General features: G+C 43.3%; 1 protein-coding gene across 1 annotated transcript in view; it reads left to right on the top strand.

Moving 5' to 3' along the window:
* Positions 1–90: 90 nt before the first annotated feature.
* Positions 91–27,785, top strand: part of LOC126190952 (uncharacterized) — a 349,144-nt gene continuing 321,449 nt past the window's right edge. The window contains exon 1 of the mRNA XM_049931608.1: positions 91–193. The gene's annotated coding sequence lies outside the window, so the exon portion shown is untranslated. The remainder of the gene's footprint in view (positions 194–27,785) is intronic.

Here is a 27,785-nt window from a genome sequence, read left to right as displayed (position 1 = left end):
CTCACAGCGGACCAATGAGCGCGCGGCTGCCCCCTCCACTGGGCGCAGCGGTCGCCTGAGTGGCGTCGCGGGGAAGGATTGTTGTGCGCCAGGTTCAGTTACACCGGCACAGCTGACGTGACGGCTCGCCGCGCTACACGTCTCTCTGCGCGCACTCCAGTCCGAGCCGCCAGCTACACTCGCGCTACAATACGTAAGTCACACGCGCAATTTGCACGTTGTCAACAGCATCGACCGGACATACAGCTGTCGGTGCGGCGATGTCCCTCATCCATGCTGTGAGGCTGCTGTCGTGTTTTTTTACAGATGTGCTGTTATAGGTCTAGAACCTGGGATCACTGTGCGGCCATGTGCCTGTACTGAGAAACGCATCCCTACGCTACTATGCTAACGAAGTTCATGTTTTATCTTGTGCAACAGGTTAACATCTCTGTGTAGGTCGTCGGCAGAGGAATGTGAATTTACGTTTCAAACCATGCTATTATGCGAGGGTTGGAACTTTAATAGTGGCAACTATTTATCTACAGCTCGTACAAAATAGATACGTGTTTCAAAGTTTTACTGGCCTTCAAAGTAGTTACCAGCTTTGTGTATAACCCATTGACAGCGATGTGGAAGTCGTGTCATACTCGTAGCAGTGCCAGTTGTGTTGACAGTTCGAGCGGCGCGGTCTATTGCCCAACGAATTCAGTGAAGTGTTTCCTCCAGTTTAGAAATCGAGTTGAACTCACGAGGGCTTAAGTCGGGGCAGTGCAGCAGCTGGTATAGCACTTAGCAGCCCCTTCAGCCGCACAAATCAGTAACAGCTTCCACTGTACGTGCTTGAGCATTGTCCTGCGAAATGATGGTCAGGTCCTGCAGAAAGTGTCATCACTTCTGTCCCTATGCTGTTCAATTTTGGAACACAATCTACGACCAGCTTAGGGTCAGAAGTGATGACACTTTCTGCAGGACCTGCCCATCATTTCGCAGGACAATGCTCAAGCACGTACAGTGGAAGCTGTTACTGATTTGTGCGACTGAAGGGGCTGCTAAGTGCTATACCACCTACTGCACTCCCCCGACTTAAGCCTTCGTAAGTCGATTTCTAAACTGAAGGAAACACTTCACGGCATTCGCTTCAGAACTGCTACAAATTCGTCGTGCAATAGACCGCGCCGCTCGAACTGTCAACACAACTGGCACGGCTACGAGTATGACAAGACTTCCACATCGCTGGCAACGGGTTATACACAGTGCTGGTGACTACTTTGAAGGTCAATAAAACTTTGAAAGACGTATCTATTTTGTACGAGCTGTAAATAAATAGTTGCCACTATTAAAGTTCCAACCCTCGTATTTGGCTCAACAAGCTCAAGCGTCGCAATGAGAAGTATTACAAAGTGTGGAGGATATGTTCGATTATCATAACATAATCAAACATTTCATATTCACTGCTGAATAGAGGCCTCCGTACCTCTAGACACATTACAATCTTCAGGCTGCTGACATACGACTTGCTCTTGGATGTTGTCAATGAACATAGACCTATCTTGCTCGAGGCTGTTTTTTAGATATCTCCTTATGTTGTCAAGCAGTGAACTTCCTTGCTCCTTAGGCCATCAATTCGCGACTGTTTGCTCCACCAACTACTATTTCACTAATCTCTCTCAACTGCTTGCTGTCCAAACTCAATTTCTGAAAGGCAGTAATCTTCCATATCTTACAACCAAACGTCAAAACTGGAAATACACACTGATTATGAACATTGACAACGCACTCGAAGAAATTTATTGTGTGCAGATTTAAAAATGTAAATAATGATCGTTTTTATGTTAACGAGCTCTGTTGACAAGCTTAATCGGCTACACCTTCTCTAGCTTTTCCGGCAAGAGTGCAGTTACTGCGCTTTTAATGGTACCTTTCACATTGGCAAGAGAAAATACTGATAGCTACAATTTTAAGAATTCGGTGCTCCCAGCGTTCGATCGCCAATGAGTTTAGTTCCAACCCAACCCGTCAGCCTAATAGCAAACATGACATAGGGTGATTATGAGCAGAAGATACGAAAATATTAAATCTGCGAAACAGTGATTTCGTGCACTATTGAAACTACTGCCCAGAGATCTTTTGTTTGGAGTTTAATTCATTTAGTGAGATTAGGCTATATTCGTGATGTTAGAATACAGCATATTCTACAGTCTGTATTATTTCGATGACATGACCCTTAAACACGTATTCACTGCACTTATTTTCGTTGCCTCATCTGAGTTTTAATCAGTATAGAAGTCAGAGTAAATGCACATTTAAATCCAACAGCCACGCCCCTGATTCGAGCCAGCAAACTGAGATTTTGGAGCCCCACAGAAATTAGTTGCCTTTTGACAGTCTGTATCGACTGGCCGTAAACAGCTGACAACTCTCATAACGAACGCTTTAGACCAGAACTAATTTCCGCAAGGTAATGAGATTCAGGGAAACAGCTTTTTCTACTCACTCTCGTCGCCGGTACTTGGTGCACGAGGTGATCTAGCAGAAAGTCAGTTGAGCTGTCATGTACTGGCAATAATCAAGCCTACAAAAACAATAATAAAAAGTGTTTACGTTGGCTTTTGTGGGCTTAGATATGCAGTCACAGATATTACAGCCCAAATAAACTCTAGAACCAAGTGTCATTCCATACAATACAGTGTACAGATCAACATGGTAACCTAACATGTTTGCTTGAACTAGAGGGTTCAGCATTATGTAACATACCTTCGGCCGTTTTTTTTTAAACAAAATCATAGATTAAAAGGACGAATTAGTACCAGAATAAAGGAAAGCTCTTAAAGAATTGTTCTAGTTATTTGGTAAAATTTGAGTCTTTAAAATTGTAATAGGTTTTTCTGCATTATCGTACAAAAAATGCTGACGGCATATTTTTACGATATTTGTTAATTTTTGGTCCGCTATAAAGCAGCTGCAAGCTAAGCTTGGCGTGAAAGCTGCAACGATGGCAGAAAAAAAAATTGTGCGCTTGAGATCCGCTTGTTTGCATGAGTAATAAAGTGCTCATTGTATGCAAAACGGTTACAGGCGAGTAAGATCGGTCCTCGCGGGCTTGCGGTGTTCCATCTCGCGCACCGGGCTGGGATTGGCATTTAGCATCATGTCGGCATCGTTCACTGGCAGTGAACAGTTTTGACAGACACCCGTTGAAAGAATTTTACGAAACCTTAGTGTGATACTGAGCGACCGTACTAGGCTTTCGTTCTCTTGGATTGCACAAATCCAGCAGCGTGCAATGACCAGTTGAGTAATATTAAATTGAAGCGTTAGGCACGCTAGCGTTGCACCGCTGGCGGAAGCTTTCACCGGCATCGCCTGCTAGACAGCGGAGGGCAGTCGGCGTCCTGTTTACATCGCTGTACGGGAGGATTTCTATTTTCGTGGGTTCGGCTGATGGTGTTTAGCCCATGATGACACAAACAGTGCAGCAGTAACAGTTCTAGTTACACCTAGGAAATACATCTTGCTAACATTTATACACTATCTCAACCATCGACATTTAAGATTGACTTTTGTTGGCTCTTATCTGATACGAAAAACAAGATTCTGAAAGACATTATTCTATCGCGATGTTACCTTATTCTGCACTACTGCTTCTAGTTCTGTCTTCGAAACGTGCCCATAAAGACTTGTCAACACCGGAAATGTTACTCAGCAGTTTTTATTGACAATTCGCAGTAGACGTAAGTCCGTCTTACCCTGGTATGAAGTCACCCAGGCAAAACAAAGAGCGGATTTCGAAATAAGACAAATTTTACAACCGAGGTACCAAAAGCATTGTATTAGCAGCGTAAGAAGCTGCACCGGGGTGTTGCCACTGTTGAATTCCGACAGGATTTTATACGTTTTATGTCGTTGGACGGTGACAACGTTTGGAGGCTGCTTGGGAACTGATGATAGTCCGAAGATTACTTCAAAGTATGTTTGTGATGTTCAGAGGACATTGCAGAAATGTGTGGTTTGGATCTTCTCCCTATCCGCAAACACAGGGGTGACGCTTAGGCTGATCGGATAGAAATGTTTGTTCAACTTCCGATGACTAAATTTCAGCCGTGCTATAAGTGTAATGAAGCTTCTCGATGTTTGTAATTGTATCATGGTACTCTCTGAAAAATAGGATGAATTAATGCGTAGTGCCTGCCTTTGATATTAGATGTCCTCGAACATTGCTCATTCCAGCTGCACTACTGTTTATAGATGCGCCTGAAAATAGGCCACGCATGGAAATAGTGCAGAATAAAAATACAGCTCGCTGGAATGGAGTCCTCCAAATTTATGGATGCTATGGTGTCCAACCAAATGAATGACAAAAGATTCTCATTGATGAATCATACAGAGTTCATTGCGAAGAGACATACATAGCTGTTGAAGAAACATTCGAAAAACGGGCTAGGCGAAAATTTCCAGTAATGGATAAATTCCAGAATGAATCTTTCACTCTGTAGCGGAATATGCACTGATTTGAGATTCTCAGATTAAAATAGTGTGCTGGTTCGGGACATTTGGTCTTTATTTCGATGTTTCTTCGTAGATTTCTCGTTAGTGGTCACATGACATTCAAAATTCTACGTATGAGAAGTTATTTCTTATTTTCTTTATTATAGAGGGTAGCCAGTCGCCCTGACCGAACGCGCAGAGCTGCCTTGCAAACTGAGCTATCCAAGCATGACTCGCGACCTGCCCTCATAGATGTACGCTTCCGAAACTTAACAGAAGTTTTCCTGTAAACTTCGCTCGACTCGCACTCGTAGAAGAAATGACATGAAGAAATGGTTTAGTCGCAATCTAGGCATTTGTTTCCAGAATAAATCCTTAACCTCTTAGTGGTACACTGTTTTAATTTAACAGGAAGTTCCAAAACAGCCCTGCCTTTGCTGCACACTGAACGACGCAGTAATCTCCTGGGCTCTGACTAACCAATTTCTCCGCAATATCTTGTCCAGAAGAGTTTCCGTGAAGTTTGGAGGGTAGGAGACGAACTGCTGGTGGAAGTAAAGCTGTGAGGACGGGTCGTGAGATGCGCCTGGATACTTCACTCGGCAGAGCAGTTGCCCACGAAATGCGAAGGTTACGGGATAGCCATTCCGGCAAGCCACATAGCTTTAATCTGGCGAAACTTATCAATGGACGAATTTCTGATTCCTGCTAAAAGTAAGGAATGCATAGTGGTCAGAAACAGTCTGAAAAGCTTGTAAGGGTGTTGCAGAGTAGGTCTTGCTGAGAAATAATTAAGAAAAAATTAGATACGTTGCGACGTTTCCGAGTTAATTAGCAGTGAAGATAGCCAATCATGTCGCTGCGCACGCAGATACAAGCGGCTGCTGGATACAGTTAGTACCATTTGACCAATTTTTGTATCACTCTCTTGTTCTGGTTTAGGAAACTAAACGAAGATCACTTTTGGGGACACGGTCCCTGGAGGGTCGCTTGGCTTTGGAGGCGCAAAGGCTTGACTGACCAACTTCAGTGCTAATGACACGGAAACGGCGCAACGTATCGATTACTTTAACGCTTATTTCTCAGCAGAAGGTACCCTGCAACATTATTAAAAGCTTTCCAGTCTCTGACCAACCTGTTTGTAAACACTGTAATGTATTTTCCTGTGCAACCAGGGAATACATAACCTGTGGGGCAAGACTGTTAAGAGTGCATAAAGTTATCAACGCCGTCTAAATACTTCATTTTTCAGGAAAAGTAAGTACTAAGGAACAACCTACGATGGTCATGACTGTAAGATTCATTTATTATTGTACAGGAGAGAACACTGATGTGGCTTCGCCAGTCCTGAATCTCGAGGCAACATAAATCCAATTCTGGGTGGTATCGGCATGGTCTTCCAACAAAGCCATGACGTACTTTTTTACGTTCCTCTCAGCTGAACTGCCTTTTGAATACCACCTTCCTTCAGATACAGGCTATGAGAGTGCTCCATACCGAATGGTAACAGTATTTCATGGAAGCTGTTACGTAACTTAGCAGGGAACAAACGGAAACGATGTAGTTACTGCTGCCGCCATTTCTACGGCACAAAGCACGGCATTGTGCCTTAACGATAACGTGGTTTAAGCTGTAACCCGGGACTAGTTTCCACGTTGCGCTTTGTATTACAAAGCAGTGTAGATGTGTCGAAGGTACGGCGCTGTTTATCACATTTGCGACAGACTTGACAATCTTCAGTAGTTGCCGTAGACAGTCGGTTGATAATGTCTGAGCAGATACCGGACAGTGTTTGCCAGCCGATCAGTATTTTATTCTGGTTTCACAGTTTCTCTAGTTCGCATTGTAACTCGATTTTAGATGTCAGACGTAAGTGCTCAGTGCTCCATATGACATAACTATTGTCCAGTGAATCAATCGGAAGTCTCATTACTCAGAATTTTATATTTGGACTCTATTCATATGATTTTAATACCGAAAGAAAGCTGTGTTAAACTTAAAATTAAAATGAAAACGTCTTCCTGTTTGACGACACGCCCGTTGTTTGCGTGTCGATGAATGTGAGACGAAATAACCGAACATCCCGTCCACGACCAAGAAAATTTCCAATCCGTCCAGGAATCGAAACAGGACCCCACGATCTATTAGACCACGCGTTGGCAGTTTTCTAAAGAGGTTATGAATAGAGTTAACAATTTTTATTTGCCAGTACATATAATGGTATTAAACTGTCATATACAGCAAAGCTTGGTTCTTCCTACCAGACAAGAAATGGATTTTCTAATAAAGCGCCAATCTCAAGACTCGCCCATCTAGAAATGAGCACAGAACGGATTTAAACTAATTTTAACTTGAATAACCCAAGAGCAGCCGTCGACGGCACAAGTTCAATATCCTTCACGAAAACTGTCGAAATTTGGTTTCTTTTCTGATTATATACTGCCACTTCTGTGGCAGAATTTGACGGATTACATCCAAAACTCCGAAGAGATCGATCCAGCTGGTAGCATGCACACTAAGAGGCCAGAAAAAGTAGATTTTGTTTCCAACTTTCACTAAGGAACATAATAGCACTCAGTCTTCAGGCCACGAGTGGCCTACTGGGACCATCCGACCGCCGTGTCATCCTCAAGGAGGATGCGGATAGGAGGGGCGCAGGGTCAGCACACCGCTCTCCAGGTCGTTATGATGGTATTCTTGACCGAAGCCGGTCGAGTAGCTCCTCAGTTGACATCACGAGGCTGAGTGGATACCGAAAAATGGCAACAGCGCATGGCGGCCTGGATGGTCACCCATCCAAGTGCCGACCACGCCAGACAGCGCTTAACTTCAGTGATCTCACGGGAACCGGTGTATCCACTGCGGCAAGGCCGTTGCCCAAGGAACATAATAGCCCGAGATAAAGATTTAGACCGTAAATTTTACTTGCAGTTACTCTGTGCCTATGGTGTATTTTAAGAAATTCTGAGAAAGTTAAAAGATTCAATTCTGACACCTCTAATCAATCAGTTTGCCAGTCTTATCAATAATACATAGTATCACATGGTTCTCCAAAGTAAAGCAGCCGGGCGACGTTGCGCGGCGGTTGCTATATTCAAACTTCGGTCTGCCATTCTGGTTTAGGTTTCTCGTGCTTCCCGTAACTGAGGTGGACGCTGGAGTGGTTCATTGAGCGTAGCCACTGGTGGACGCATTCCCCATCCCTCTCCGGTCGGAGCTTGTGCTAGATGTTCATAGGATGTTAACTTCCTCCAGAAATAAATGTTAAATTTAGATAGAAGTTTTAGATGCTGTGTGGAAGTGACAAACCTTTCAAATTAAGATAGCTCTTTTCATAGACTCAACATGTAGCAACTTAATAAATACAGGATAAGGCAACTTTCAGTATCGAGACTGCAGGTATTCTAGTGTATTAAAAGATGCAATATATATTTACAAATATGGGATACATTATATTAAGCATTCTTGTGAGGATCAAAATAAATCGTAAAGTTGGTGAAGGTGTAGAACAGCGAAGCCCAACTGTTTTAGAGAACGCATAATTAACTGGAATGTCTTCAGTGAAATGAATGGAAAATTTACGGTAGAAAGTAAAGAAAAAATATTTCCTGGAGGAAGGAAATAGGTTTAACGTACCGTCGACATCGAGGTCATCACAGAGCACAAGCTGTGATTGTGTCAAGGATGGGGCAGGACATCGGCCGTGCCCTTTCAAAGGAACCATCCCGGCACCTGCCTGGAGCAACTTATGGAAGTCAAGGAAAACCTATATCTGGTTGCCCTACGCTGGTTTGAACCGTCGTGCTCGTGAAAGTGTCCGATGTGCTGACCACTTCGCCACCTCGCTCGGTATGTTTTCTACAGATGATAGCGTAGCTAACAATGAGTTATTGCACTGCATTTGTTAATGTCTTAGCCCGAACATCAACACAGTATGCAGAAATCAGAATCAATCAATCACCACCAGAACTAATTCTACCTGAACGTTTGACTACGTTTCGTTTTATATTTAACTGCACAGTTTAATCTGTGCGATTAATTCAATGTCATACGCCTTTTTGCTCCCTTATTTGCGTGCCTTATTATGAATTTAAACACGTCAAAGGTGAAGCACGATACTTTTGTGGAAATGAAACAATTTCCTTATATATCCAGCAATAACTCATTTATTCCGGAAATGACTCCAGACCACTATGAAACTGTCAGCTCCTTGAATAATTTAGCGTACTGTTGTAAAATTTTGTCCTTAAAGCATTTTAAGGTTCTGTTAGATCTTAATTTTGTAAATACGGTACTTGATACCGATTTAAGACCGAAATTGTTGAATGTCAACAATAAACCAAGCAGTTGCTTTTCAGGCTGTCTGCACTCATTTCAAAAATTTCCAGCAACTGTGGATCCATATTCAAAGAAAATCATAAACGATACTTCACTTCTTCAAAGATTACTAGTGAGCAAATGAAACATAGACAATTGCTTGTATATATGGAGAACGTGGGGGCTCCTATCATGCATTCGTAAGAGGATCTGACCAAGCACTTGCTTCTAATGAACGCTACTTATTCCAGATAAATCACTTGAGCCGGCCGGAGTGGTCGAGCGGTTCTAGGCGCTACACTCTGGAACCGCGCGACCGCTACGGTCGCAGGTTCGAATCCTGCCTGGGGCATGGATGTGTGTGATGTCCTTAGGTTAGTTAGGTTTAAGTAGTTCTAAGTTCTAGGGGACTGATGACCTCAGATGTTAAGTCCCATAGTGGTCAGAGCCATTTGAATCATTTTGAAAGCACTCGAGTCTGTGTCCTAGAACGTGATAAAACCAGCCACATACTTGGAAAAATACTCTGTATTGTCGCATCTTCATTGAGTCGACGGCGTGCCGCAGCTTTTTAATAACTTTGGAGAGCTGGGATAATTTCCTATATCGACTCTTGCCTAAGATTTGAAAGATGTCACAATGCTGATTTCTTAATTGACGCTGGTATTTGAAAAGCAGCTCTCTCGACCTGCCAGAGTAGCCGAAAGCACTAACGCGCTGCTTCCTGGACTCAGGTAGGCGCGCCGGCCCCAGATCGAATCCGCCTGGCGGATTGACGACGAGAGCCGGTGTGCCGGCCAGCCTGGATGTGGTTTTTAGGCTGTTTTCCACATCCCGCTCGGTGAAAACCGGGCTGGTCCCCACGTTCCGCCTCAGTTACACAGCTCGCAGCCATCTGCACACATTCACTCTATTTCATGTATTCCACTAGACACGGACAATTGGGGTACACTAATTCCGTCTGGGGGGGGGGGGGGGGGGGGCAGGAAGGGCATCCGGCCACCACTTAACCTTAACATGCAAATTCGATTAACCATGGCCGATCCTGCGTAGCTGTGGGACAAGGCGCAAACGATAGAATAGAATTGATTCTCACTTTTGACTTTAATGTCTTCTTTTTGATGACTTTATTCCGTTTCACCACGGGATCAGCCTGTTTGTCTGGGTTTGATGACTGAAGTGTAGAGCGTGACCAGATGGCGTTTGTGTCGTCACCCCCCTCCTCCCACTCCACCCTTCTCCGGGACAGAATTCGTATGCCACATCTGTCTGCGTCTAATGTTATCACTTGTGAAAGTGTGCGTACAGTTTCTAAATGTTGGCGAATCGTGTGGCTGAGGCGGCTCGTAGGTACCAGCGCGGTATTCACGGATGTGGCAAACCGCCTGAATAGGACATCCAAGCTAACCAGCATAACGGCCCACGTTGTTAATCAGAGAGTCGTATTCATTCCGGAGCTGATGCTCCTCCCAGAATCTCAGAAGCGAGGTGTTAACGCGCGCAGCTACACGGGTAGGTCTCATGTTCGATCTTGGAATATATTCGAATAACCCATGAAAGAGACATTAGGAACATTAGTGCGTAACTTTATACTGAATGATGCAAAATAACTAAACTTGAGAAGGAATCGTAGAATCCATTTATTAATGTTACAATACACAGTGGGTTAAGAAAATTGTTCCATTACCTTATAAACATTTATTTGCATAGCCCCGTGAACCAACACTGCACCACTATTTAGAAATCAGAGTTAATGAGAAACAAGTGACCTAGAGCAGAAAAGATAGAGGGCAAAGAAAGACGGGATTGAAGAAAGCAAGGTGCTATCTAACAAAATACAGTTTTTAAAAATAATGGAGATTACCATTAATGATGAAAGGACTTACGTGAAATAATACTAGACATAAGTAGCAATTGTTCATGATTATTTTGTCTGCCCATGATGAAGGGTAATACACGAGACTCCATGTATGGGGGTACTGCAGCAGCTACAGTTCTCCCCGTAGGACTCGAAAACGTGGCCTCCTTCACTCTGTCAGGTGTTCACGCTGGTTTACATGTTCTTGGCGCTTACACCCAAACCTCCAGATGCCAGTCAGATTGGTATCAAAAGTTGTATATTGACAAATCACCCAAAACTTCGCTATACTTTGTGCTGTCATCCGGGAGAACGTGCATGTACGGCAAGTAGTAACACACGACGTACGGAGTGCAAGAAAAACATTACTGTGAGCGTTTGTCGTGAAGAATTCCCGAAGGGGAGCCAGTAGAGCGTTAATTTGTCGTACAAGGGGTCCCAGGTTCGAGTCGTGGTTGTGCCAGTTTTTGTACTGTAGTAAGCAATGTTTTATCGGCAGTCCGCTCTCGCTTCGTTTATCGACATAAAAAACCCACATTATGGACAGGTAGACAATTTAAGAAAATTCTTTCTAGAACGAGCAGAAACTAGCAAAATACACAAAGCAGTCACTCATATAAATACATCGGCTACACCACTGCAATTTCATAACCACATCTACAACCCTTTAGATCACATATCAACAGATACGAAGAAAGTAAATTGGAAAAAGAAAACATTACGTGGCAAGCACCCGTATCATCTAACACAGCCACACATCGATCAAGACGCATCCAACACAGGGCTAAGAAAAGGCAATATATACAGTGAGACGGAAGGATTCATGATTGCAATACAGGATCAAACAATAAACACCAGATATTACAGCAAGCATATTATTAGAGATCCCAATACCACAACAGATAAATGCAGACTTTGCAAACAACAAATAGAAACAGTAGATCACATCACAAGCGGATGTACAATACTAGCAAATACAGAATACCCCAGAAGACATGACAGTGTAGCAAAAATAATACATCAGCAGTTTGCCTTACAACATAAACTTATAAAACACGTTCCCACATACAAGTATGCACCACAAAATGTACTGGAGAATGATGAATACAAATTATACTGGAACAGAACCATTATAACAGATAAAACACCACCACATAACAAACCTGGCATCATACTCACCAATAAAAAGAAGAAATTAACACAACTAATCGAAATATCCATACCCAATACAACAAATATACAAAAGAAAACAGGAGAAAAAATTGAAAAATACATCCAACTGGCTGAGGAAGTCAAGGACATGTGGCATCAGGATAAAGTTGACATTATACCAATTATACTATCAACTACAGGACTCATACCACACAATATCCACCAGTACATCAATGCAATACAGCTACATCCAAGCTTATATATACAACTACAGAAATCCGTAATTATTGATACATGTTCAATCACCCGAAAGTTCCTAAACGCAATGTAACATACACCGTACAGTTAAAAGGAAGTCACGCTTGACCGAGGTCCGCGTCACTTTCCATTTTTAACCAGACCTAAGGTCTGAGGAAGGAAAGATGATAATAATAATATCGTTATTATTATTATTATTATTATTATTATTATTATTACTATAGTTATGGTTACCATTATTATTAATACTTTCGCACTTGGGATGCAATTGTTTTTTATTAATCTATTCCGCTAGTTTGTTTATTTTGTGAAACTACAAGTATTCTCTACCGGTTTGCTACTTTCAGATAAAAGAAGCGAAAGAGGACTGCCAATAAAACATTGCTATAAACTCCGAACCGTCTTTTTAGACGTCAGGAACATGTTGCCCCATATAAAATTTTCACGTTTACTACACTACAAAAACTGGCATGACCAGGTCTCAGACTCAGGACACTTGGTACAACATACTAATGCTCTTGTCCATGGGAGCTCTACAGGCCATACGCTCAAAGTTACGCTTTTCCTGTACTTCGTACGTTCTCCTGGACGACAGCACATAGCACAAACTATATTGTAGTTTTCGTTGATACTATGTACGTTTGCAACAGATCTCACTGTCTGACCCCTGGAGGTTTGAGTGTTAGTGTCATCCACCGCGAGTGACTGTGGTGCTCTCCTTCTCTGGCACACGAGTCCGCCATGGCGTGCTGTGCTGCCTTCCTATGCGGGAGCGCCCAACAAGCTGGAACCGCTGGTACTCTAGACTCCTGCTACGTCCTGGGAACATCACGCACTCCGTACCATGTGCTGATGGCGGTCATCATTTCCTTGCACTATCTCCTATGATGCTGGGTCCATAAAGACTCAGTGACGTCATATATTACCGAGGTTTAAGTTCTACTCCTCTCAGAAGAGTAAAAACTTCTGTATTTCTTTCTTGAAATGTGTCTATAATTGTTAACAGGACATGCTTCTGCCACATACGTCACACGAATTGAAAGTTCTTAAAGTGTCTGTCTCACTGTGTTATCTGACAGATACTGTGTTGCTAGCTTCTAGGAAGTACGAGGCGTATTGCAAAAGTAAGGTCCGTCTTGCCATAAAATAAAGCCCAAGAGAAAAGGTTTCTATTGACAGTAATATTTTAATGCATTCTGTCTGCAGCTCGTGGTCTAGTGGCTAGGGTTGCTGCCCCTGGATCACGGGGTCCCGGGTTCGATTCCCGACCGGTTTGGGGATTTTCTGTGCCCGGGGACTGGGTGTTTGTGTTGTTCTCATCATTTCATCATCCGTGATAGTGGCTAGATTGGACTGCGTAAAAAATTGGAGTGTGAAAAAATTGCGACTTTGTACGGGCGCTGATGACCGCGCAGTTGAGCGCACCATAAACCAAACCATCATCATCATCATCATCATTAATGCATACCGCCGGCCGCGGTGGCCGAGCGGTTCTAGGCACTTCAGTCTGGAACCACGCGGCCGCTGCGGTCGCAGGTGTGATATCCTTAGGTTAGTTACGTTTAAGTAGTTCTAAGTCTAGAGGACTGATGACCTCAGATGCTAAGTCCCATAGTGCTCAGAGCCATTTCAACCATTAATGTATACCGTATCTACTTTACTCTTTCACATAACCGGCTTTCACGTTTACACACTTTCTGTAACGCTGCACCAGCTCTTATAACCCACATGCATAGAAGTCTGCCGCCGTGGAATGGAACGAATTGGTAACGCCATCTTTCTTGAGATCATCGTCTTTTTGAAATCTTTCCTGGCCCAGCCACTTTTTCAAGCGCAAGAAGAGGAAATAACAGCTTGGTGAAAGATAGGTATTGAACTGAGGGTGACAAAAAGTTCACAACGAAAATCTTGACTCTTCTCCGTGGTTTTATCAGCGGTATGAGGGGGTGTGTCGTCGTGGAGGAGGATAGTGCCAAACGACAGTTTCCGCGGCGTCTAATTTGGATCGCACGTATGTTTGCTTAGCGTTTCACAGCACAAATCAGCTGTAATTGTTGTCCCACGGTCCGTGAAAGCAATCAAAAGGACACCGTTTTCGTCTCAAAAAACGATAGGCATTCTTTGTTGGTTCGAGGAAGGATGTTGCTTAAACTTTCTTGGTTTGGATGAACTTGAATGGCCGCATTGTACTGACTGTTGTTTAGGTTCTGCGTTGGTGTAAGATATCCACATCTCGTCGTCCTTAAAAACAATGTCTGAGACCGCATCCTCTCTGTCTTGTCTGCAGCGCTCCAAAAACCGTCGTGCGTTGAGCGTTCTTTGTGCTGATCAGTGAGAATTTTTGGAACCTACCTCGCACAAAGTGATATACAAGTTGTTCAGTGACAGTATTGTAAATTGAGGTTACAGCAACATTTTGGAATGTTGGATCACTTCGAAGTTTTTGGTTCACTTGATCAGCGATGTGATAGGTCTGAATACTAGACCTGCAACTGCACTGTTCACCGTGAACATTTGTTAATTATCGACACCATTTTCGAACATGCTTGTCACTCATTAATCAGGTCCATACACCAGGCATAACTAAAGACAGATTTCAGTAGCTGAAGACCCTTTTGGCAGCAAAAAACATCACACTACGCACTCCACAACTAGCGGGATCTACGGTTGTCTCAGCCATTGCGAATTGCTCTCGCCGATTGGCAAACGACTGCATCAAATCAGCACTGCAGTAGTTTCATAAGGTGTCTGTAGACAGTGCTGCATGCGTGAAACTTAATCAGTTAAATATTGATCGCCGGACCTTAATTTTGGAATGCCACTCTGACATTGATGCGAGAAGTGGGAGAAGGAGGCTGAGCGAGGGGAAGATCTGGTAGCGTTAGCTGCGTTGAGTAGGTTCCGCTGACGCGAGGCGCTGTAGCCCCCGGCCTGATGGATTGCGCCGCGGCGCAGTCAGCTGTGGAGCCGGTCGTCCAGTATGTGGGTCGGTCGGCGGGGTTTGAAAGTTGGCCGCCGGCGGGGCGGGTCGCGGCGACCTGCCGCTGCCGCTGCCGCCGCCACGGGCAGTACGTGTGCAATTGGGGCAGTCCCCGGCGTAGCAGGCTGAGCCGAGCCGAGGCGGAACAGAGCCGCCGGCTCTGAATGCTGCAAGCGCTTCGGAGGTTTCACAGCCCTACTGTAGTCCAGAACTGAAGTCAGCACTTCAGTCTCCTTTGTTCCCCGGTTTTTTGCGCAGTGATGAAATGTAAGTTAGATGCGATGTGACCTGAGTGAATCTCCTAGAAACTGGTGCGTGTGCAACTAACTGCTACACACTACGAACACTAGAATACACGGTGCAGATCACGAGCTGTATGCGCAGTAGCAGCGCCTGCTGACGTCAGAGTGCACCCAGGCAGCGCTCAGTAGACAGAAACTGCCATATCGTATTGTGCTGTAATTGCGTTTACGGCATAGTGACTTTTTATTAGTGGTTGGCGATTGAGCACAAAGTCGCACCGCAATTACTGATGTATTGAGGGACTTTTAGAGTAAGTTTTTAAATGAAAAATAATAGTTTGCTGCGCGATAGCCAGTTGTACCGAGCACACCAGACAAGTTAGGAATATAACCGCAGGACTGCTACGGTCGCAGGTTCGAATCCTGCCTCGGGCATGGGTGTGTGTGATGTCCTTAGGTTAGTTAGGTTTAAGTAGTTCTAAGTTCTAGGGGACTTATGACCTAAGATGTTGAGTCCCATAGTGCTCAGAGCCATTTGAACCAAGTTAGGAATAAAGTTTCATATATTTCCTAAAAACAATGCGACGAAATGAAAATGGATAAATGCTTGTAAACATACAGATTAATTTTCAGGTGAAAATGTTGCTGTCTGCTCAATACATTTTGGAGTGTGAAAAGAATGTGGAAAATGAGTTGTTGAACATTCCATCGAAACGCAAGCTGAAGACTGATGCTGTTCCAACTCAGTCTACCATTCTCCTGTGCTGATTTAGGACGTAGTAATGACCGTAATAATGAGATAAATATTGGAACACGAAAGCGAAACTGTCGTAAAGAAATAAGATACTTGAGATAAATATATTCACCAACTAATCAGTAAATTACTAGTAGACAAAACGTTAAGAACACACACTGCTGTGGATGCATACAAAATCCTGTCAGGTAGCACACGCAAGAATGAGAGAGAATTTGGTACTTCAGGTACCAATACATTGGCGGAAACTCGAAATACAGCTGTCGAACCGTTGTCTTCTGAGAAGCAAGACACTTATTGTTTACAGGGAACTGATGCGACAACAAGGAAGTTGAAGTGATTGTTTCAGAGATGGGAGAAATGTTTGAGAATTGCACCGGTTGTTGTGGTTGTTGTTTTTGTTGTTGTTGTTGTTGTTGTTGTTGTTGTCTTCAGTCCTGAGACTGGTTTGATGCAGCTCTCCATGCTACTCTATCCTGTGCAAGCTGCTTCATCTCCCAGTACGTACTGCAGCCTACATCCTTCTGAAACTGCTTAGTGTCTTCGTCACTTGGTCTCCCTCTAAGATTTTTACCCTCCACGCTGCACTCCAGTACTAAATTGGTGATCCCTTGATGCCTCAGAACATGTCCTACCAACCTATTCCTTCTTGTAGTCAAGTTGTGCCACAATCTCCCCTTCTCCCCAGTTCTATTCAATACCTCCTCATTAGTTATGTGATCTATCAATCTAATCTTCAGCATTCTTCTGTAGCACCACATTTCGAAAGCTTCTATTCTCTTCTTGTCCAAACTATTTATCGTCCATGTTTCACTTACATACATGGCTACACTCCATACAAATACTTTCAGAAACGACTTCCTGACACTTGAATCTATACTCGATATTAACAAATTTCTCTTCTTCAGAAACGCTTTCCTTGCCATTACCAGTCTACATGTTGTATCCATCATCAGATATTTTTCTCCCCAAATAGCAAAACTCCTTTACTACTTTAAGCATCTCATTTCCTAATGTAATTCCCTCAGCATCTCCCGACTTAATTCGACTACATTCCATTATCCTCGTTTTGCTTTTGTTGTTCATCTTATACCCTCCTCTCAAGACACTGTCCATTCCGTTCAAATACTCTTCCAAGTCCTTTGCTGTCTCTGACAGAATTACAATGTCATCAGCAAAACTCAAAGTTTTTATTTCTTCTCCATGGATTTTAATACATACACCCAATTTTTCTATTGTTTCCTTTACTGCTTGCTCAATATACAGATTGAATAACATTGGGGAGAGGCTACAACCCTGTCTCACTCCCTACCCAACCACTGCTTCCCTTTCGTGCCCCTCGACTCTTATCACTGCCATCTGGTTTCTGTACAAATTGTAAATAGCCTTTCGCTCACTGTGTTTTACCCCTGCCACCTTCAGAATTTGTTCCAGATTTGAATGAAAATGTTGAGCTGTTAGAAATGATCGCAGGATGTGATGTTTATAGAGTTAAACGCAAACACCACAGATTAGCACTTTCTTGTGGTAAGCTAACTGATCAGGTAAATGCTTCAAGAAAGAAACGGCTTCAGATAATTTCAAGGGGAGCTTTAATGAAGCCAAAGGAAAGTTTTATGGAATTTTCTTTGAAAAAGGAAAGGGAATTTCAATGTTTTCGCGGCAATTTCATTGACTGTAACCCAAAAGTTTTTCTAAGGTTAAACGACGTTATAAATGACAAATATCCAGGCATGGAGGACTTGCTGTAATGTGATTCGTAAGGATTCATTTTCATTAGAATGAAAGTTATCAACAGAAAAATGCAAACGTAATAAGGAAACATTGAAAAAAGACAAAAACTGAAAGAAATGAAAAAAGTCATAACTTCCCAGAACAGAAAAGAAAACCTCTTAATACAGTTAAGACTTTAAAATGACATTTAGGTGGTTTCTCCGTACTACAGGTATGTGGTCTAAGCCTGTATGAGCTGCCGGCCCCAGGAAGCAAAGCAATGCCCACGTGATGGTGAAAGGTTGACGTCCTTTGGAGACTTTACTCTAGCATTTCACCAACCCTGGAAAAAAATAGGCTAACTAATATTTAACTTACTAATAACAAGTTTCAATGAAGTTCGGCGTGGGGATAGGATCCTTATTATTCACAAGTATAATCCATTTACACAGATGAACATTGATAAAAGTATCGTTAGTATTTCATAAATCAGGTTATACTTTCTAAACTCCATTACTCTCTGCCTTGATAGCGATTACTTGATTTAACACACACTGAAATCCTAGCAACTTTACTATTAGACCCCTCCGCAACTGTCATGAGTAGCACGAACCACCTCACTGGGCGGTCATTCGGCACACACGAATAATGAGGCTCTATGTCGTTACTGTTCTCCAAAAACTTAAACTAGAGTGAAGTTTAGACATCCCTTAGTGTTGAGATATTCATCCCTATTTCTTTACACAGAATCTGAATTACACTTTTAGTAACTTAACGAACAAAAGTGAGTTTTGGCGCGTTGGTCCGAGGTTAATCCTGTCTGTCATAGCAGCCCATCATATTACACCACCATTCACTTGGCGTAATGTCTTACGATGATTGAAACTGGAGTAACATCTACTTTTCGTACCTCACTTCATTTTACTTCATGCGTCGGCTACTGCATCTTCGCTCAGCTAAGATGTAAAGCGTGTGAATAAAGTTCGTGGCTACTAGAGCCAAACGAAGAGGTACTAGGAAGATCAAGAGATGAAAGAAGCCATGAAAAATCAGCACATATGAAGCGACAGTTTAGTGAGACATCTGCTAAAGCCTCAAAGAACACTTGGCACTCGGAGGTGGACATGAGTAGGTTCAGTTCTGTGGTGGGGTCGGAGATTAGAAGCTTTAAAAAATTTTTAAAAAAATACCTCAGTGTTCGATGTAATGCGTACGTAAAAATAAAAGGCTCAGCGTAAGTAGTGACAAGTTCTAAGTTTCAGTATGTCAGATTACTCGATATTTCCACAAATAATCTCATAACATGAATCAACATTGACCGGTAACGTTCTACGTAGCACTTCGTCGCAACGAAGTGTGATTACAACGGAGAGGTGCACTGGATAAAAAAGTGCCGTTGAGTTCGGGAGGAACGCCTTTCTAATCCCTAGCCGCTGACCACGATTTCCGTGATTTGTCTAAGTTTGTGGTTCCGTGATTGCTCTCAATCTCAATGGAGGCGAAAACAAGAAAAGATCTTTCCACAGGATTGCGAGCTAATTCCTCTAACATCCTTTTCAGACCAATCGATTATTCCATCTGCAACGACTTTGACATCGACCAGATGATAAATTCTAAACTTGCTTCTCAGAAGCCTTACGCAGTTGAATGATAATCTCGCAACGGTTCCATGAGGATGCTCATGAAGATGGACTACAGCTTCTCATTAGTGCTACAATGCACCAAACCAAGACTTAAGTGCTTACAGTAAAACGTGCGCTGCTGTTTTTCTGCTATCGTTGCATTATACATCCAATGTATTTATAAAGCCCAGTTGTGGCTCGTTAATCCTGTAGTAAAACGTTTTAACATTCCACGAAGAAAACAATTCTACTTTTTTGCATTTACAGCCGGTTGACAACCTTTGGCCCAGCGTGAAATCTTGCCGTTATCACAACAGTTATTGCGCAGGCTCTTCCAGTAGTTCTGTAATTTTGCCCCAGACGAAATGTTTGAGAGTGAAAGCAATGTTATCTCCAGAGCATCAATGTAGACCACTAGAAGTGGCAGTCCTCAACTTTGCTGCGCTTGTAGCTGGCTGTTGAAAACTGACGGCTCGCTTTCGCAATCAACATGTATAGAATGACACGCCTCTCATAACTGCTCAGTTGAATTTTACGTAAGCTCTTGCTTCAGATTAGTAACGCTGAGAGTTCCAATACACGCTCATTCATTAGTGTTCAAAGTCGGTTCGGAGGACATTATGTCAAACTGAAAAGTAATTATAATACGGTGGTAGCCTTACGCTATTTAACACACTAAGGTAACAAGAGTTAGATTAAGTGTTGTATGACATTTGTCTATAATTAATATGGAAGAGGATTTGATTGAAATGGTCGGCTTTCGTCAAAGAGTTCAGAAGAGACGTGTCTCAAGAATGCCACAAAATACTCAGCTGTGTTGTTAGGTTTTTTAATTTAGAAATTATGGAAATTGAAATACAGAATTTTTCAGTAAATCTGCTTGTGAATGTCTTCCGAAAGCTATTTCGATGCTTTACTGTAGGGTTGCACTGCTGAACGTGAGTTTTCAGTGAGCAGAGGCATTTCTGCTGATACATAGTCACTGTTCCTGAGAACAACATTATGCTCTCGTTAATAAAACATTGACAGCCATCGGTCTTGCAATCTAGAAAGGTGCCGGGCACTCATTGTTGCGAGATCTCTGGAAACACCTTGAACTGCAAGATTTGTGGCGCGAAACTGTTAGACAAGCTTTTCTTATTGCGCAACTCAGAGGTTTCTAGCATTCTCCTTTAACGCAGAGTTCATATTCACACACCTGGCGTCAGGTGACGGGGGCCTGACACTGTTGTCAGCTACAAACAATCCTGACGGTCATAGTAAGAGAGACAAAGTTAGCTATCAATACTGTTCACGGAAAGATTTGAAACTGTTTTCCACTTACTACGTTTATTGAACGCGGCTACCTGGACGATGATGAATTCATCTGATTGTTACGTAGGACATGTTTGCTCTAAGGTACAGTTACTGTGTTTGTGAAGAGGACTAGGAGATTAGTGTTTAACTTCCCATCGGCAACGAGATCATTAGAGATGGTGTGATTGTGAATGTGAGCGCGTTTTTTTTGACAAGACACAAACAACGTGAATTATTTATAGAATTTCACTTTTTGTTCAAAATTAATCTGATGGGCTAATTGGATTAATTCAGAAATAACTTTTTTTTGGCATTAAATTTGAAACTATGGTAGTCTCTTTGTTGCAGTAATTTCAGCGTGGTGCCGCGTCACCACTGAATTTCGCGAGCAACCAAAAACCTTCTGTAGCTAAATCTGGCTATAACTTCAGACGAAACGTCTCTTGATCGTTAGTTTCGTTACATTGCGGTTTAGCAAACTGTTCGGAGGTGGAGTGAAAACCTTGCACCAATTCCTTTAATTCAACAGCCTTGAATAACGCATTGCACGATCGCAGTTTGAGTTATATCATTGTCGTGGAAGAGAGAAGAGGAACTTTTCTCGCAGTAGTACAATTTCAGTCGAAAAATTCATGCTTAAAAGCCATTGTGAATTCAGTTGTCAAACTTCATTGTCCCTTTCTCATAGATACTCCTACTGATTCATCTCTTTTAAACCAAAGAAAACGACTATCATTTAGAGCCTGGTGCGGGCGTACTCACTGTTTTGACTTCTTTAGCATGAGTCACGTTGAATTTTTCTGACTTGAGCAGTTCGTGGAGAATTTAAAAAATCTTGAACACTTTGCTACTGTCGTAAAATACCTTTAGAGTCCTAATCGTGGTTTTTCTTTGTCCGGCCAACGCGTTTGGAGCAAATCTGTCATACCTTCAATATCCTTATTTCTCAATCATAATTCAATCCTCTGTATCCTTTAGTATTCTCGAAGGCTTCTTGACGACTCTTGTAGGTACACGTGTCTGTTGCAAGGATTTTGGGTACTTTTCCATGTTTTATTCAACGTGGTGGTGGTCTCTGCTGTACTATTTATACAGCGCTCTTACTATGCTCCCCACCGAGGTAAAACGCAGCGACCGGGCGCGTGCTTTCCATGGTGAGGTCGAAGAACGTCGACGGTAGTCGTCTGCAGGATTTCGCTACGCCACGTAACAGTTCAAAGATCTGCAAACGAAATTCGCTAGCGGCTTTACATCTACCACCTGCTATTCATCAAATTATATTCAGAACTATCGTCAGGCTCGCATTGACATGGAGACAAAAGTGATTTCTCTGCTGTAAATTGCGCCAATTGCTACCGTTTCGCTCTTAGAAAATTCCTGATCTAACCACTAGACTGGGCACATCACTTGTCTGCACTTAACTGCCTACTTGCACCTGTCAGCGTTCTCAGCACTGTAGCTAAAAGAGTGCCAGAAACCCAAAAACTAGTGTTTTCACAGAAACAATAGCTTATTCTGGACCAATACTCAAGATGCAAAGGAATGAACCAAATTAGCTGCCAGTGGGAATTCATTTTAATCAATGCGGAAAGTTGAAAGTTTGTGCTTGACCGGGAATCGAACCCGGGTCTCTTGCTTACTAGGCAGCTGCTCTGACCACTTTTTTAAATCTCATTTTGCTCGTTGCATTTGTTCGGGGCGGACGTCCCATGACACTCGTTAAAGTTGATACGTTCACTCAGTTTTTTTACAGAGGGTAGATATCCCTCTGACCGAACACGCTTTTTCTCCCTTTGTTTTTTATTGCCACTGATGTTCGAATGCATACCGGATTCCGTCAACATTCTGCCACGATATTTCGGCCCGGAGACGTCCGGCCATCTTTTTTATAGACACTACCCAGTCCTGAGCTGGTGGAGACACGTTGGGAAGGGGTCGAAATCCGAGGCCTGGCCACAATGTCTCCCCCGTGCTGGCCACTAGCACGCCTCCCGTCAGACCCAAATTCTCAACTTACCTACACACTACTCATGTAGTGATCATACCCATTATCCGAAAAAACACCACTTGTATAATTAAGGCGAGGGCGTCCAATCATCGCTTCAGTGGGCACTCACACTACGATCGAACTCTCACGGCAGTCGGCGAACTGCCATGAGTGGTGACGATAGTGGCAAGAGAGACTGTCAGAACTGTGTGGATTTGTTGAGGATCTGGGTCTGACGGGCGGCGTGCTGAGGTACTCTGCGCAGTTCTGAGGACCTTTATGTCCGGCTGCCGCAATGGTCAACGTATCTGCCTAGTAACCAGGAGACTCGGGTTCGAACCCCTGCCTGGCACAAATTTTCAATTTTCCCCACTGATTTAAATCCATGCCCACTGGCACCTGAGGTCACTCATTCCTTTGTGTGTTGATTCATGCTGGCTGCAGAATCCAAAATATCTGTTCTTTCGGACATGTTACACAAGCTAAAAGCCATCGCCATCTTACAGGTAAAGCTTAACATAGCACTGCCATGAAACGTAACGCACTTGCCTCACCTTGACATGCAGTAAGTTTGTAGGTTGCCGTCAGGCAAGTTTGTCACTTCATGGCGAAATCGGAGTGCTTGCCTTAGAGCGGTTTCTTCTACATTCGCTGACAGCTAGAGAAACGTAAAGAGAGACCTACCGGTTGCTCTTCGTAGTGAAGTTGCAAGTTTATATGTCCACCTGTACTGCACTTCCGCCTTCGTGATTAAAGATCCTGTAACTCCGCGGTCAAGTACTGAAGACTGCACGCTGTCGACCGGCCGCCGTGTCGAAATGCGATTGCGGGTGGAGGGGCAGGTAGTCAGCGGGTCGCTGCGTCCGACCTCTGTCGACTTTTCATATCTTGCAGCCGCTACTTCTCAATCACTTAGCTCCTCATTTGGCATCACGAGGCTCAGTCAACCAATTCCAGTCCTCCCACGAAGAAAAATCAGTGGCAGTACTGGCAACTGAACCCGAATCCTCCGTCTAAGAGTCAAACGCGCTCACTCCCTCGGTTACGGAGGACGACATGATAGGAACTATGTTCTGTTCATTTGGCAAAGCTCTGCTCCACTGTTAAGACACCAGCAGCTTCTGAAAAATATTAAACATACGACGTATTAGCCAACTGAGTTTACAAATAAACTAGCTTTTCCCCTCAGCAGCAGATATTCCAATTAGCGCTACACCCTTCCTACCAGTCCGCAGCTCGTGGTCTTGCGGTAGCGTTCTCACTTCTCGCATACGGGGTCCCGGGTTCGATTTCCGGCGGGGTCAGGGATTTTACCTGTCTCGAGACGACTTAGTGTTGTTGTGTCGTCTTCATCTTCATCATCATTACGGTCGGAGGAAGGCAATGGCAATCCACCTCCTCTAGAACTTTGCCTGGTACAGCGATGCGGGTTTCCCGCATCGTCCCCTTCGCTCCTCGGAGTATGGGACCTCATCATCATCCTTCCTACCATTACTTCTTCTAAGTACACATCACTGCTTAGATATTCATAATGGCGAGAGCTTTCATTAATATTACTTTGGCCATAACTTAATGGAATTTTAAACTAACATAATGGCTAACTGTGAATTGCTGCAGAAGCACTCTGCCAATCCTGGAATCCCTCCTGGAAAGGCCCTCTTCTTCTACCCCTCCTTGGTCCCTCCCTCGCTTGCGGCTTTGCTTGGATTTGTCCTGCGACTCAAAGTCCTCTGTTCCACCTGCCAGTCTTCAACAATTCCTGGCTCTTCTTGCCTCGTTTCACGATGCAGATATAGTCTACACCGATGGTTCTGTGGACGATGGACGCGCGGTATTCAAGATGCTGTTTTTGCTCTCGCCGAGTGTGGTCGTTCAGCGACGTTTGTGTGGACCTTGGGCCACATCGGCATTCCAGGAAACGAACGTGTCGATCGGTTGGCCAAGCAGGCCACCACTTCGCCACCCCTGGAGCTTGGTCTGGTGGAAAGAGACCTCCGGTCAGCCCTACACCGCAAGGTCCGTGATGTCTGGAGCTCTGAATGGTCTTGAACACGCCAAATAAGCTCCGCATTGTCAAGTCGTCCACGGCCGTATGGCACGCATAGGGACTCAGTTGTTCTCTGCCGTCACTGAATTGGACATACGCGGTTGACCCACAGCTATCTCCTTCGTCGTGAGAACCCGCCCAACTGTCGCTGTGAAGCAGGGCTGACAGTGGTCCATCTTCTGATAGACTGCCCATTTTAGCCCCCTTGCGGCAGTCCTCTAATTTACCAGCTGTACTTCCTTTAATTCTAGGTGACGATGCCTCTATAGCTGACTCAGTTTTAAGTTTTATCCGTGCAGCTGGGTTTTATCACTCGCTCTAGTGTGGGTGTTCTCGCATGATTTCTCAGGCTACACCCACTCCAGCGACTTTTAATTGTGACGTGGATACCTAACTAGTGTCTTTTATGATAACAAGTTGTGTTGGTTCCTCTATCAACGCTTTCCAGCTGGAGGTTCTTCATCTGTATTTCAGAGGTTGACCTTTTACCTGATCCATCAACCACTGTAGTCTGTTTTACTCTAGTCAACTATTTGCTCTGCTCCTTTTAAGTGTTACTGCGGTGTTAGCTCTGTACCCATTGGTGTTCCCTCCCTCTGGGTGCAGAGGTTGCGCTTTTACTGTATAGGCCTTTTACAAGTATGTCTGTTTGGAATTGGGGACTGATGACCTCGATGTTTAGCCCCCATCAACCCCCAAAACCAACCAACCCTCCTGGAAATAACGACGCTAGGCTTTGGGGAATAAGACCTCTGATTACTGCCTTCTGAGAAACATACTTCTCAGTTTAGCTGCCACGGCCAGAAGTGGCAGTATAAATTCAGTTACATATTTGATCTAGCGTGTCTCCCATCACAGATCACGAATCTAAAATTGGTCCGAATAATACCCTTGTCGGATCGTGAACTAGTAAAATAAATACGCCTGTATGCTGAAAAATAAGATTCTTTACCATCTAAAATGGACTTGGTCTCTGTTAAACATACTTTCCAAGGCTCCGTTTTTATGAGTATGTGACGTAATCCAAGTTGGTGTGGACGGTCGAACCATCATCTGAAGTCGCTCAGAACTTTATATTTACTGGCAAACAGTGTGATAAAAGTGCTTTGAAGACAGACGTCTAGAGCTGGAAGTTAGAAAAACTTAGTACTCTAGCAGGCGAGACCACTGGAAAACGTGTCGTTAAGGTTTCTTTTGCTCTACAGTAAGTAATTAGCTCGCCTGTAGCCTAGCGTGGTGAAAACAATTTCTCGTAAATAACGCAATTTAGTGCCAGAAAAGCTAGTTATTTACCAGTTAAGATTACCTGGAACTTCTGTCAACGAGTTTCGCTCTTAAACATACGTAGGATCTATTTAATAATTCAAGGTAAAAATACGAACTGAAGTGTGCTCAGTTAATTCGCACCTGAACCCTGGGAGAGCCCTCGTCTGCTCTGACCTATGTGCCGACTCCACTCTTACACTTTTACTACTCCTTAAATTTTCTCAACTCCGGCATGAATATTGCATTCAACGACTCGCTTTCTACATACATACATACATACATACATACGTAATTCGATCGATTTTTTGGCCGATGTCACTTAATCAAAACGAACTAGCTCTTGACAGAGGGACTGATGAGATCACTCGTTGGGCCATCGACCCCGCAAACCAATCAAACCACCACTTGAAAGAAACATTTGGTGTGACGAGTTTGTGGTTGATGCCACAAGCGTTCCAGTTTCTTAATGTCCTGCATGTACAGTTAAATGTTGCGGAACGAAGTGGTAGCGGGTTGAGCGGTTATCGGAGAACCAAAACACGTGACGTGCCGAAAACGTTTAACGAGGCGACAGCTGCAAATATCGCCATCTTATCGACTTCGTCACAAGACAAGCAAAGGCTGACCGCATTTAACGGGAATTTCTTTGGTTGCTTATCTGCTATTGTGTATCTCGCGATGGATTCGGTTTGAAGTAGTTCACCGTAGGATTTGACGTTGCCACCAAATGCAAATTGGTCATTCTGAGCAAATATATATATATATATCTGTTAACGTTCATGGTTTCTGTTGCTGTGGCATGAAGCCAAACTGAGGAGATTTTTAAGGCACGCCACAGGAGAAAAATGATGTTCAGAAAAGTTCTGTAAACACACACGACCGCGCAGTTCCTCGGACTGTTTTAGACACAGAATATGTTCGCACTACATACAAATAGCTGACAGTTCTACAAAGCATGTGCTAAGTAGGACAACGAAAAATTGGAGATATCCCAGAGTATATATTCAACTAGAAAAAAAGAAAAAACTATATACCACCATCCAAATCTGAACTTCTGGTGTACCAAACTCAGGTTAAAGGAACTGTAAAATTATCAAAATGACAGTTTTTCCAATATTTACTGCTGCCGAAAACTTTGTCGTCGTCAGTGACAGTCTTTGCCTGAAGCATGCGAGCTGTTGCTAGTTCCGTTAATCCTTTGTCTCACCAATATGAAAAACTATAATTTCAAATTTTTCAAATAATTAACATTTATTATTATAGTAAGCAACGAATGTAACGAGAAATTAGTAAAAGTAAAAACAAATTAAGTGTCTGGTTTCACTTTGCAACAACTAGTACATAGTTCTCCACTATCCATCATTTCAAGAGGTATATTTGAAGAAAATTAGCATTTTTGCTACACACAATCCACTATCTCGAAACTTCCATCTCATGATGTTTAAAACAGATTATGGTCCTAAATAAGCAAAAATGGATCTAAAATTCATAGAAGTATCTCAGTGTACCACTAGAAATCTGTACTGTAACAGCATCGGCGATTTCATACTAAAGGCACCGGTGCTTCAAAAAAAAGTAATAACTGGTGATTTCAGGCAGAAACCATTGTTACTCAAAAGGTTAAGACTGATGGTACTGTTGCGGAAAGCGTGCGTATACTAACTAATTGTAGCGCTGCCATCAACATTAAGGTAGATTTGGCCACCAGTCACAGTACTTTCCCAGGTATCATCCTATTCGAGATCTTATGCCGTTCCTCCCTCCGATTTTTGAAATGACTTAGTCACTTACAAGAGGGCCTACAACTGAACGTGGACTCCGTATCA

The sequence above is a fragment of the Schistocerca cancellata genome, chromosome 1 (assembly GCF_023864275.1).
Source record: "Schistocerca cancellata isolate TAMUIC-IGC-003103 chromosome 1, iqSchCanc2.1, whole genome shotgun sequence".
NCBI lineage: Eukaryota > Metazoa > Arthropoda > Insecta > Orthoptera > Acrididae > Schistocerca > Schistocerca cancellata.
Note: the sequence above shows the minus strand (reverse complement) of the source record. Positions and strands in the feature narration are given on the sequence as shown.